Below are 14,415 nucleotides of genomic sequence, written 5' to 3'. Positions count from 1 at the left end.
ACGTGATATCGCGTCGCTTGTCAGTGAACTACAGCTATGTGTAGCCGCTCCATCTGAAAACAGGTGATGGAGATTAACCGCCAATCAAGGAGCCGGCTTTACTGACGGGATGTGCATGAGAATCACATGCGATTAATTGCACAGCCCTACTTTAATAACAAAACATACTTGCAGTCGCTGATTCAGAAGCGCCAGATTGTCATAGCAAAGTCAGAATTACCTTCTCTCCTAGGTTCACGAAACGCTCGTCCATAAAATGCATTGTGATAACATCTGGGTTGTGCTGTTCTGTTGTAAGTAATCTTAATGATTCCTAAACGCATCTACTTTCGGGAGGCCAAATAAAGTGCTTTTGCTTTCACCTAGAAACACACAGCGTCTCCCTGTCATGGCTGCATCAACACTACAGCGGTTACTGAAACCACGACTTCTTTCTTTGCGTGAACATTTGGGCGGCGTTGCGCAAATATTTCCACATCGTGACATAGACATGTGGGGGTGTGTTTGAATGAGCCGTTTTAGGGGGGTGTGGCAGAGTCTTAACTTTGATAAAGAATATCTCTTTGGTTTTGAGACTTTAGTCTTTGCAACTTCAGGGATCTTATCTATGCACAATCAGCTTGTAACACTCCAAAGATAATTAAAACAGCTTCTGAATAGTCACGTAACATTATTTACATCAGAAAAAGCAACAATAAGTTAACCAAATTGGAGCCCATATCATTTGTGTGTGTGGGGGTCGTACAATTTTTTTTCATATGGGCCTGGAGCTGACTTGTATACTGTCTATACTGTGTGTAGTGTGAACAGACTTACACACTGCTGGAGAAAGCAACTCAATTAAGTCGGGTGAACATCATGATGTCATTTAAAGAAAATTACTTAATGGCCAACAGAGTGAAGTAACATGACTAATGTCTCAGTGAATGTTTGCAGAGATAATTTAATTAATCAATAAGCCAAACCCACAATGTCTCAGTGTATAACTCAGAGTCATTTGATCACATGTGAACACTGCAGAGCACACCTCAACTCTCTTATATTCAAAACACCTGTTGTGGGGGAAAAACTAAAATTTGAACAACATGTGCAGCTATTTTCTGAGTCCTCAAAACAAGAGTAAGGCAAAGCTTCAAAGCAGGCAGCTGTGCGTTTACCGTACAGAACACAGATATCCTAACGCTGGGTAATCTGCACCATCACAGCTATTACTCGACACGCACAACAACATTTAGACCGTCTCAGATCAAAGACATCAGTAAACTCAGGCCGTGAGGCTCATTTCTGGAATATTTGAAATACCAGCACAGACCACCCCATCCCCCAACGATCTGTTTCAAAATGTGAATAAATCACCAATAACTCTGTGAAAAATATAAACTGTAATGCTAAAAAAAAAGACAGTTGTCCCAAATAAATGTATGGGAATTAATAAAACACAGGGTATAGTTGACCTTCTTGTGTAGATTATAGTTTACTCTGAACATCAACCAACATCATTAGGTGCATCCTGGGATGCTTTTTAAATGCTATTAGATATTTAGCATGTTTAATATACAGATACAATTCTGGCACTCTAGAAAAGAGCCATTTCATATTATTGCATAAAATAAAATATAAAATTTAAATTATAAAATAAAAATAAAAAAATGCTTTTTTTTTAAACAAATGATTATTCAAGGGCTTCTTTACATTCCCACCAGGATTGATGGATTTGATTCAAATAGATTCTAATGAAATTCTTAATCATGTCGGTAGACATTAAGTAAATCCTGAAGTCACAAATAACTGGTTTGAGCTTTTAAAGCACAATTGTGCTGATTTATTTAATACCAAATGCATCAATTATATAATGGGACCCAGACAACACTACTGTATATACTGTGTCTATATGACAGGATACACAATTAAAATGCTTTATATGCCACATTTCTCATTATATAACACTTAATAGATCAGTAGAGCGTTGCTCACATAAAAATCTGGAAGTGTGGATTCTGTTTGTGTGATGTCACAGTAATTCTAAATCTACTGTATTAGGGGTAAAATGTGAATACTGCACTGTGAATATTGCAGTGACTTCAGTGTTCTAAAAACATCTCCATATGTTTTCATAATCACAAGTTATTTTTTTTGTCCTAAGGAAGCTTATGTCAAGGCTATTTTAAATTTATTTATAGTGCTTTCACAACACACATTGTTTTAAAGCAGCATTGCAGAACTTAATACGGCAAGAAAGCTATCAGTTTTGAGAGTATGAGAACACCGAGATGTTTTAACAGTCATTAATTTAAGCATCCTTTCGGAAATTCTTTTTGTATCTGTGGCAACTCCTAAGGGATCAACAACAATAATTAGTTTAAATTTCAGTAGCAAAAAAAAAAGATTTTTAAAGCATTTACATAAATAACATTTAATACATTAAAAGGCTGCAAAAAAAAAAATTAGATAATGTCTGCCTTCACTTTGCATTCCAAAAATTTGTAAATGTTTAAAAAAAACAATTATTTGAAAATGAAATAATATTTCACAACATTATTTTTGACTGTACTGGAATGTTTGATTACATTAATGCAGCCTAAAAAATAACCCAACCCTAATTCACTTAAATAAACCGTAATATCATTAACACCCATTTAAACCTGATATAAGCATTAATTACACCATTAACCGTAGCCCTTTAATCACTGTGAACTACTCATCAGGTGAAACAATTTTACCTTCACAGGTTTACAACTTCCTATCTTTCAGAATTGAGGCAATGAGCCCTGTGTGAATATTATGGGCTAACCAGGCGTAACGTGTCTGCCGCCCATTTCCATCAGCTTTATTAAAGGCTGTGTGGTTCTGTGGGCGGCTACAGTAGCCTAATTAATGTTTACACGACTTACTCAGCAAAGACCACTTGCATTATTAAAGCATTCAGAGAGAGAGAGTGGGGCTGTCTGGGGTCTCCAGAAATCTTCACATAATACACTGGGAAACAACAACATCTAGAAGTTGTTCAGGGGGAGATCGACGAATTCATTATCCGAAGGATCGCGCTAACTGTTGTTGGGAGAGTGTTTTGGGAGAATCTGGGACAATTGAGCAGGGAGTCTAATTCAAGGCATTGTGTAGGCGACAGGCTCCTTCCAGTATTGGCCCTTTGGGGAAAGGTGGGTTTGAAGGGCTGAACAATATCCAGAAGGCATCTTCCTGCTCCGTAACGGACTCCACCCGGGATATTTTAGGAACAATGCTGTTTAACTTCATAAACTTCAGACAAACCCTTCAAGTTGCAACCCAACACCACTCATTGATATACACAGTTACTTATTTTCCAGGTGAAATCAAACAAACGCATAACGTACGGCCATGTGACTGGTTTCACAACCTAGTGTAAACAAAGTAAAATAAACTAACACATTGCACGCCAAGTGACATGAACATGCACCAACAAGAGACTTTGTGTTAGAGTTACCTGCCCTACAGGTACAAGACAAAGACATTCATTCATCAAACCCAGAATGTTTCTTACCTCCTGCGCTACGGAGTGAAATTCCTCTTTTTAGATACTTCACATGTCCCATTGATCCACACAGTCGCTCAGATAACGAGTAAGACACAACTAAAGAAAGTTTCTGCCCAAAAGTGGCAAGCCTACCTTAAGGCCACGCCCATCTGATGACATCACAGACTCTCCATGGGCCTGTCAGAGAAACCCCTGCAATGAATGCACGCGCGCGCGTGTGTGTGTGTGTTGAAGTGAAGCCAAGCAGCTGATCATGGTCACAGATGTGTAATCAGCTTTGTGTGAACTCAAGGGCTGGTGGGTAAAACAGCGTGGCATTGGACATTCAGCGACTGATGAAACTGCATTGATAGAGTTGCACTAATGCAATCAAGTCTTATCACTTTTAGCTATGTTTGCTTTGCTGTTATCAAGCCACGACGCAAGCATGCATACTAGAGCATGCTGATCCCAATAGAAATAGTAGTAAAGCACACATTGTTTTAAGAGAGTCGTGAGAAAAAAAAAAGTTAAGAAAAGTACGTTAGTTGCAGATGTAAGCATTTGTTGAGAATTACATGATAATTTCTGAAAGGCGGGTCCCAGTTTGCTGCATTTCCACTTAATTTCAAAATGATTCAACTCTGTTCACACCCTCAAAACAGACCTTACTCATTCCTATCCAACAAATAAAAAGTTTCACTGTGTACCAATTGCAAGTCTGCAAATTTGTACAGCAAAAAATGCATTTGACCAATAAAAGATTAATCTTTTACTGCAATGCAATGAAATACATACTAAATAATAATAAAGCTTTTATGCATGCATGTATGTATGTGTAATAAAATTATATTCTTTTCCTTTTTTAAATATTTAGATATTTGTATGTATGTAATTTCACATATAAATTCCAGTGCAAGGCACCTTTCATCTGTTTTAAAACAGACCCAGAGATCGCTTGTGCAACTACAACAACAGCAGCAACATAATACAGAATTATTCGCTCACATTCTTGCTCAGGCATGTCAGGGCCCAGAGGTTCAATTAAACCTGCTAGAAGAAAAACAACACTGCTCTTTTCCATCGCCTGTGATCTTGTTATTATCTGGGCTTTTCCTTGAAAGATGGACCTAATTATGTGATCCCTCAAGACACCACATCAGCTTCAACACGCTCTGAGCTGATAACAGTCGATGCAATTGGTGGCTGAATGTAAATGATTGATTGAGCATCGGTTCTTCACACTGCAGAGAAAACACGTGACCTTTTCCGGGAATTCTGATGCAATGAAGATCTATTAAAAAACAGCCTTTTATTAGACTTCATGAATCATTTCAATTCATGTCATGACATCACAAACATGCTTTTGCAAGAATTTTGTAATGTGTTCATGAGCCTTTATTTCTCAAATGTGAGTGAAGCAAGTGTGGGAATTTTGGATGGAAAACTCTGCCAACGAATCTGCATTTCATCAGGTGCAGGGAGTCTATGAAGTGTCCAGATGAGAGCCACTCCTGACAGACTCACAAATGGCATAATAATGAGAACGAATCATCTTCTCCCGACACACAGCTGTGCTTCATGTGGTCTGTCTACCAGATTCATCTCTTTATCATGAGACTCGTTCGCAAACAGAAGCTTGCAGTGACGCCAAACCAGATTATTGCGTAGGAAGCAGCAGATTGTTTCACTAAATCTCCAGATTTCACATAATGAGATAAACTGGCACCATATTCCAAACAATTCTGCACCGGCCCAGCTGTCAGTTTTCGACTCCAAGCGGACTTTCACAAGCACAGTTGTGGTTATGTGATGGAGAAAATCTGTGGCAACTTATCGAAGCCTAAAGGGGAGTCGCTAACCTCAGGTTTAAAGGTGAAGTCTGTCATTTCTGCACTACTAGAGCCACTAAACAGAATTGCAAAAACAATGATTAAACAGGTTTCCTGAGCACTTGCTCTGTCTGTCATTGGTCATCCAAACAGATAGCCTCAACTATCTTACACTATTGATTGAGCCCAAGTTGACAGGGAAACACCTTTAAAAGTACCATAGTTCATACAGTTTAAGTCCTCTTTAAAATAATGAACTTTGTGTAATGAACAGAAATGACTGTAGATTGTTATTTACTTTAAATCTCTGCATAAAGTTGTGAAATCTCATTTTAAAATAGATAATACAGTATTTAATATTACCATTATTTTTTTTGTTAACATCTATTTTTTTTTATATTTATTTCTAATTCCCAATATAATATTTTTTGTCCATTTTATGGCTGAAAACTGATATTATAATACTTTATTTATTTGCATAAATAAAGTAAAAGAGTAAAAACTGAAATCAGTTGTTTTCAATGCAATAAGTAATTTTAGGTATCACATCAGTATGAAAAAAGTATTCATTTTGAGATTTGCTAAAGATTACATTTTACATTGTTAAATGTAATTAATGCTAAATAAATTCTTAATGCTTTTTAATTAACTTTAAGTGACAATTTGATGGTGGCAAAGAAGACCTAAATGTAAAAATGGGGAAAATGAGCTTGCACAATTAAATATCCAAAAAATATCCAACTATATGTTTAAAAAAAATCTCTAATATGCTAGCAGACTTCATTTCTTGTCTTTTTTTATGTCAGTTCAGCAATGTGTAATGGAGATTGACAAGGAAGAGCTCAGTGAATTAATAAATAATAACTGAAAGGGACAGCTCACCAAGAAATTAAAGCTGTCATCATTTACTCACCTTCATGTCATTCCAAACCTGTATGACTTGCTTTCTTCTGCGACGACAACAATATTTTGAAGAACAACATTGGCCCCTACTGACTTTCACTGTATGAACATTTTCTACCACAGCAGAAAGTCGGTCATGCAGGTTTGGAATGAAATGATAGTAACTTATGACAGAAATGTCATTTTTAGGTGAATTATCCCTTTAACCTACAGTGTTTTTCACACAAAGCTGGCATATGACTTTAGAAGACTTGAAATATAAGGGGGGAGGGGGGGAGGGGGGTCAATAATGAGATTCCTAAACAAAAAAAACAAAAAAACATGATAGAAAGTCATATAGATTTTGAACAATATAAGGGGAATTAATATTGACTGGACTTTAATTTACTACATTTAATTTAAAGTGCTCTTAATTATGGGTAATGAAAGGTTGATAGTTTGCTTTTGGGAGTCCCCAACAACAGGTTGACATGCATACAAGGTCAAAAAACACTTTCATTGTTATAATATACATTTATTTTTACCTTATTTGCCCAAACGATTCGCTCAACGATAAATTTTTCCAAACTCCTACTTTGCGTGACGCTAATCTGCCTGTAATGCCTGATAAAGCAGTGTTTGTGATGTTTACGCTCCAAAAGCACCTAGTGGCAAAGAATGAATTAGCATTTTCATTCAGACCAACATGAAAAGACCAACAAGTGGGCGGGCAATATGCTAATGTTTCATGTTGACTTCAACAAGAAACGGCTTGGGATTAGTTTTAAAATTGACTCGTTTCAATGATTCTGAGTCGACTCTTTCTTTTGAGAGACAATGGGCCTCATTTACGAAATGAACGTACAACCGAAAATTTGGCCGTACGCTCGTTTCTACGAGCTTGGCATTTATCAATATGGACGCAAGCGGTGGCTACGATCAAATCTCACTTCAGGTCTGAGCTTGTGTACGCAAGTTTTTGAGTTAGCCTGAACTTGCGTGCAGCATGGAGAATTTCGGAGAATTGTAGAATGACAGTATTTTGTTCATTTAGATTATTTTCCTAAACCGACAAAGCTTTTTTCTTGTCAGGGCTTTAGCTTTATATGCGCAAATAGCAGCATAAACAACAGACCGTGAGGAATCGCACATTGTCGTATCCCACACCTGCGGCGCTTCTGTGAATGGAGAAAAACAGAAATTATAAAAGGAATAAAATAAATAGGGCTACACGAATATTTCTCTTAATTAACAGATTAACAAAATAAAAAGAAAGTGCGAGAAGTATAGGCCACTTTTGGTTTTGTGTATGTGTATCACGTTCAAAATGTGTATCACGTCAAGAAAATCAAAGCCGAATTGGGCAGAGAGTGCAAATATGTCGGCTCATCAAACGTGTCGGTGTAATAATACATCAAAATGTACAGTAAAAAAAAAACAAAAAAAAACGGCACCCGCCTTTAAACAAAGAGAAACACCGGTACGAATTTGGATACGCGATATGACGACTCATTCATGTAAATACAATAGTTAAACTTAAAAAAAAGTCCAGCAAAACGTTCAAATTTTGTTTAACGCATTATTATCCGTTTTATTTTTCATTTTGGTTGTATTTTTTATTTGATATATTAGAAGAAAGTGTAATGAAACCAAAAATAAACATAAAAAACTGCATTAAGTTATTTTTTATGTTATAGCTAAATGATGCCTTGTTAATTTTTCCTTTAATTATTCGAAGGACTTGGTGGCCTATAAAAAGAAACAGGATGAAACTACTTTTTCTAAGCAATTAACAAAAAAAAAACAAATTATAATAAAAATAAAAACCCAGCCAATATATAATTTTTTTGTTTCATTGAATAAACGAATAAATAAAGGAGCCATTTCTTCGCATGGATGTTCTTTGGCCTATACTGACGCTACAAAGAGGATTATGGGAAAACCACACCTCGTTAATATTCATGAACTCATTACCATAGCTATTCTTACTAGTAAAAATGGCATTTCTAGATATCTACAAAAGTTTTTTACAAGTTAAAACATTATTTAAGATATCAGTAATTCTATTTTCACTAGTTGCAAGGGCAAATTCAGATATCAACTGGCTTTGTTGATATCAATAATTGTTTTGTTACTAGTAAAAATGTGAATTCTTGATAAAGAACTGTTTTTACTAGTTGAAATGTTAATTCTTAACATCAGTAAATGTATTTCAACATGTTACATTTGTTATTTCTGATATCTGAAAATGCATTTCTGATATCAATATAATTTCTGATATCTAAAATGGCTTTCTTACTAGTAACACTCACATTCATTATATCAGAAATGATCATTGTCACTAGTAACAATTTAATTGTTGATATCAAGAATAGACATTTTTACTAGTAAGAATTGTATTTCTGATGTGAAATTGGAATTTCAACTAGTAAGAAATTAATTCTTGATATCAACAATTGATTTTGAATGGCAGCCTATGGTGACATTTTATCTAGTGAAAATACAATTACAGATATCAGAAACCCAAGATTACAGGACTTAACGACTACAGACCTGTGGCTCTAACATCTGTGGTCATGAAGTCATTTGAAAAACTGGTTTTGGCTTATCTGAAGGACATCACTGGACCCTTACTGGACCCCCTGCAGGTCTGTGGATGATGCAGTTAACATGGGACTGCACTTCATCCTGAAGCATCTGGACAGACCAGGGACTTATGTGAGGATCCTGTTTGTGGACTTCAGTTCGGCCTTTAACACTATCATTCCAAAACCTCCTCCTGCCCAAACTAACTCAGCTCTCCATCCCCACCTCCATCTGTCAGTGGATCAACAGCTTCCTGACAGACAGACAGGCAGCAGCTAGTGAGGCTGGGAAAATACACATCCAGCACCCGTACGATCAGCACTGGAGCTCCTCAGGGCTGTGTTCTCTCCCCACTGCTCTTCTCCCTCTACACCAATGACTGCACTGAGAAACCCCCCTGCACTCCCCCCACTCACCATCATGAACAGCACTGTGACTGCAGTGGAGTCATTCAGATTCCTGGGCACCACAATTTCTCAGGACCTGAAGTGGGACATTCACATTGACTCTATTGTGAAAAAGGCCCAGCAGAGGTTGTACTTCCTCCTTCAGCTGAGGAAGTTCAACCTGCCACAGGAGCTGCTGAAACAGTTCTACTCTGCCATCACTGAATCCGTCCTCTGCACTTCATTAACTGTCTGGTTCAGCTCAGCTACCAAATCTGACCACAGAAGGTAGTCTGGACTGCTGAGCGAATCATTGGTATAACCCTCCCCACTCTCCAAGAACTGTACTCATCCAGAGTGAGCAAAAGGGCTGGTAAAATCACTCTGGACCCCTCACATCCAGCACACTCCTAGCTCTGAGCACCAGAACAGCCAGACATAGGAACAGTTTCTTCACTCAGAAAATCCATCTCATGAACATTTGAGCTCTTAACAATAAACATGAAACACACAACACTATTATACTTTTTATTTTTTATTTAACACACAAACATATTGCATTTCAAATTTGCACCTAACATACCTGTACATACTGAATTGTCTATTTTGTATATTGTGTTTGTGCTATTTTGCATATTGGCCTATTTTGCATATTGCCCATTTTGTATATTTGTACATTATTTTTTTCTTATCTGTGTCCTGTCCTGTCGCTGTCATTCTGTCACACTGTGGAGCTACCGTCACTAAAACAAATTCCTCCCATGTCCAAACATATCTGGCAATAAAGCTAATTCTGATTCTGATTTTGCAACTGCAGTGTATGAAATACCGAATTGAGCAAAATAATGATATTGTACCGTTTGAAATATAATATATACCGGTAATTTTCCAGTACCGGTATACCACGCATCCCTAGAGCCCAATGCCGTTTAGTTTCGCTTTAATAAATTCATTTTAGCTTGACGTTATATTCCGTTTATAATGAATGCCACTATATCCTAATTTGTGTTTTACTTCATAGTTTAATATAACATTTTATATCTACTAATTTTTTTCATTCTTGTTCTGTAATAAAGTGGATAAAAAAGAGCTGATAAAATGTAAAAACTGTAACTTGAATGCAATGTAAGTCGCTTTGGATAAAAGCGTCTGCTAAATGCATAAATGTAAATGTAATACCGTTAAATTTAAAGGGTTCATTGTGGATTAAGGAGAACTAAATCTATATAGTGTTCATAATGTTTATAAATGTTTCGTTATATTTACTGGTATTTAATATACATATAAATTAATGCCATTGTTTGCAATTATTGCAACGAGTCGAACAAGACGTGAGACGTGCGGATCCATGTGCAAACTTTTAATAATACAAACAGAGTCCAAGGGGCAAGACCGAAAGATAGAACAAAACACAGAAGGGTAAACAGCATACGCAGGATAATGCTCGGCAGAGAGGAAGAGGAAGTCCATGGTTTAAGTAGAGTGTGTGATTGTGTGATAGCTCTCAGGTGTGAGCGTGATTAGTGCAATCAGCTGTATGTGTGTCGTCAGTTCAATGATGGGAATTGTAGTTCATTGTGCTGCGTGGTGTGAGAGTCAATATGATGGAGAGGCGACCTCTGGTGGCTATCGAGCGGAAGGCCACAGACCGGATTCGTGACAATTATAAGGTTAACGGGTGTTTTTGGAGTAAGATCAATTTCTCTTTCATGAATTTACTTCCTCTTTTTGGCCGGGTTACGTTTCTCTGTGTCGTAAACTCTAGGAGCGAGGCTTCTAAACCGGGGTGTTTTTAGGGGCATGATATTCAAACTACGATTGTTTTCTGCCGCCCCATTTATCAACGTATGATTTTTCGTACGATGGGATTGGCGGCATACGAATGTTTCATCAGTCACACGTGAGCTCTGTCGTAAGTTGATTTGTACGCTCATTTCTACGTTCGATTGATAAATGAGGCCCATTAACTTTATACACACTGCACTTTCAGATTTAAAACTTTATTATATATTTTCATTCACTTAGAGCTGTGTTACACACTGCATGAAAGATAATTTTCAAAAATCCATAAAAGGGGCACTTTAAGACAAATATTTGCATAGCGCTTATCAGCTTTATTTAAGTATCACTGAGATACTATAGTAATTTTCATTAATATTCTGATTTTTTTTAATATACATTTTCGATTTTCATTTTAAAGTTTTAGTAATTTTATTTCTGTTTGTCATTTTTAAATGTGCTGATATAATTTTATTTCATATTAAGTTTTTTTAGTACATTAAGTTAAATGAATAAAAAGAAATGTTGCCTTGGCAACTAGCTGAAACAAACAGTCTTTATATTTAATTTTATTTCAGGTACCATTTATGACCTCATTTGTAATTCACGTTTGGATAAAGGCATTTGCTAAATGAATAAATGTGAATGTGAATAACAAAAACAGGCTTTATTGGTTTTAGTTTTATTTTATGTTCTTCCATAGTTTTAAGTAACATGCAATAGTAAAGTTTTTGAGAGAACTCCACATGTAATACTTATTTCATATGCAAATATGTTAGCCAATCATAGCAGTGGGCGATTCCATTGCAGCCTCACAGCAGTCACGCCCCTTCCAACAGAGCGTTCAAATCAGAGGGCTAAAATCTGGGGAGAAAATGTCCTTTTATTTCTAAATTATGACCATTTTTGATGTAAAAATCATACTAACAATAAATTCTCCTCAAGAAATATTATCAAATTACTAAAAAATGCAGTTCATGACCCCTTTAAAAAAATAATAAAAGTGATATCTAGCTACATTGCATAAATTCATCAGTGTCTCGGGCCACGTCTCAGTGTCCAAAGACAAATAATAGACGGAAATACTGCATTGTACTTCAAAGTTTACTTTCATCAGCAGGAGGGAACTTAAATGCAGGGAAGTTAAAAGTGTCCTACTGCCTGAAATAATCAGTTATGGAAAGGGGACAAAGGTTGAGGGCCCAAAAATTCCAATCATATGCTTTCAGAGATTACTGCCTCAGTCACGCAGCATATGCATGCTCAAACCTGATCCATAATCCTGAGCCTGTTGAAAACAACTCCATCCGGTCTTAGTTTACAGAGCTTTCTGAAGTCACAATCATTGTTTGGCAAGTGGAAACTTTTATTCAGTATGCTCCATTGAAGCGGCGTGTTAGAAAGGCAGGAAGAAACACTGACCCTCAGATCACAGTTTACTGTGATTCTGCAGTTTCCTCACACTCACAATGAGGTGGACCGGCGGGGCCCGACCACGAGAGAGACTTTCTCTCTCTTTTTTAATGGCTTTCCAGCACCCACAGACCTCATCGGAACGAGATGTCGATCTTGCCAGTTTTCCTTTGCCCTTATAAAAACAGTGGGAATGCTAAAAATGCTTACCGCTGACAGCTTCTCCCTGCAGATCTGCTGAAAAGGTGTGATGACCATGAATGAAAGCATTATGTGGGTAATGCTTGCAAAATGAAGGCTGCTGGAAAGACAAACCACCAGTGAGGTCTCTTTAATATCTCAATCGTTTCTCCTAAATGAGATTAAATGGAGAGCAGGACCCCAATTTTACATTGAACAAAAATCATCTGTCAAATGCAAAAATGTGAATGCTATGTCCAAAGCGACTTGCACGGCACAGGGTTTCTGCAGGTTTTATGAAGGTAAATTTAAGAGTTTAAGACCTGTTTAAGGCCAAGCTGAATTAAATTGAATGGATTACAATATATGGTTTCTACATGTAAACGTCGGTTTTTGTCTTGATTTGCAGTGAAAAGGTCAAAGGATCAAGATACTTTCACTTGAGAAGAAAAATGACAGAAGATAAGTTGCAAATATAGAACAAATATCTGCCAGTATGCCCAGAAAAATCAACTTGATTCAAAGGGAAAACAAGTTTTTGTACACAATTTACAGATATCTGTTCTTGTTTTAAGCATACACTCACTTAGTAGTCTTGTTTTTTCAGAAAAAAACTTCAGAAAAAAATATATTTTCATCTCAAGTAATTCTTGATTTAAGGATGTTTAAATATTTGTTTTTGTAACAAAACAAAATACTGAAGATATTTATTATTGTATTATTTTATTGTATTTATTTTTATTAATTTTTTATTATTATTTGCAGTGCATGCAACATTTTATGCCATGACTATAAATTATTATTATTTTTTAAATTTAATAACTTTTTTAAGGCCTTCATTTATGGAAGAGTAAATTAAGGCTTTTATAAAGCCCTCAGAATCCCTGATTGCATTCAAGGTTTGCATTTTATCAATTCGTGCATGCCCTGGGACATCGAGTAAAACGTGGCCGGTGAGTGATGCAAAGGAGGTTTGATCGGAGAGAGTTGTTTGACGGGCATCTTCCCTGTGGACAGACAAAACACAGATCCAGAGCCACAGCTGGTAAGATGGTAAGAGAGGTCGCTCACAGTAAATAAACAGTTTAGAGAAGGTCTGGAAAGGCCATTACTCCCAAAGCATTGTGGGATGGGAAGATGAGAGATGAGATTGGGGGAAGGAGGGGGAAGACAATAACACAGTGACTCTGAATGTGAAACACTTCCTCTTTGCATGCTCTATTATTTCAAGCAAAACAAACGGTTTTCTCTAGTACAAAGACTGACACCACGTCTACACCGTTTAAACTAAGGCGCTCACGTTATAATTAAGCCGTCGACAATGGAAATGGGGTGGGTGATGAACTGGTTGAACCTGGTAGAAATGTCCATTTGAATAGAATTTGGTTAGTTTGGTAATTTGAGTTTCGATTCTATTGCGGTTATGTAAAATGTTACCGGTAAGACTGAAAATTTTATTTACAAGCACAATATTATATCATATATTATATTTTTACTATTAATTTAATTCACTATGTATTAAAATAACTACTAACCATTGCATCAAAATCAGCAAGTGATTTTTTGTGAAATAAAATAAATCATTATAATGTAACTAAGCATTTAATCATGCATAGTAAGCAAATAAGTAATTAAAAAATAAAATAGAAAATAAAATAATCTTGATGAAATTAATGCTGCAAATGACCATGTAAATACAAAATGTAAATCATTTAAAATGAAAAATAAAAATAATAAAAAACCTCTTACAATGCAAAAAATAATGCAAAAAAGCAAAAATTGTGCATAAATAGTAAGCACATAAGATATAAAAAAATAATGTACAGTAAATAAAATAACTAAAATAATCTTAATGAAAATAATA

At 36.1% G+C, this 14,415-nt stretch overlaps 1 protein-coding gene across 2 annotated transcripts in view; it reads right to left on the bottom strand.

The window, feature by feature from the left end:
- The window catches only part of LOC306876654 (cordon-bleu protein-like 1), a 62,532-nt gene that overhangs the window by 33,143 nt on the left and 14,974 nt on the right, over positions 1 to 14,415 (bottom strand). Inside the window, exon 1 of one of the 2 annotated variants that reach the window (XM_079427989.1) lies at positions 3,521 to 3,612. The exons of the other annotated variant lie outside the window; for it this stretch is intronic. The gene's annotated coding sequence lies outside the window, so the exon portion shown is untranslated. Of the gene's footprint in view, positions 1 to 3,520; positions 3,613 to 14,415 lie in introns of those variants that run through there. 2 annotated transcript variants of the gene reach the window in all.

Source organism: Barbus barbus, assembly GCF_936440315.1.
Source record: "Barbus barbus genome assembly, chromosome: 11".
Lineage (NCBI taxonomy): Eukaryota > Metazoa > Chordata > Actinopteri > Cypriniformes > Cyprinidae > Barbus > Barbus barbus.
The sequence above is the reverse complement of the archived record's forward strand: the minus strand, read 5'-3'. Positions and strand labels throughout refer to the sequence as shown.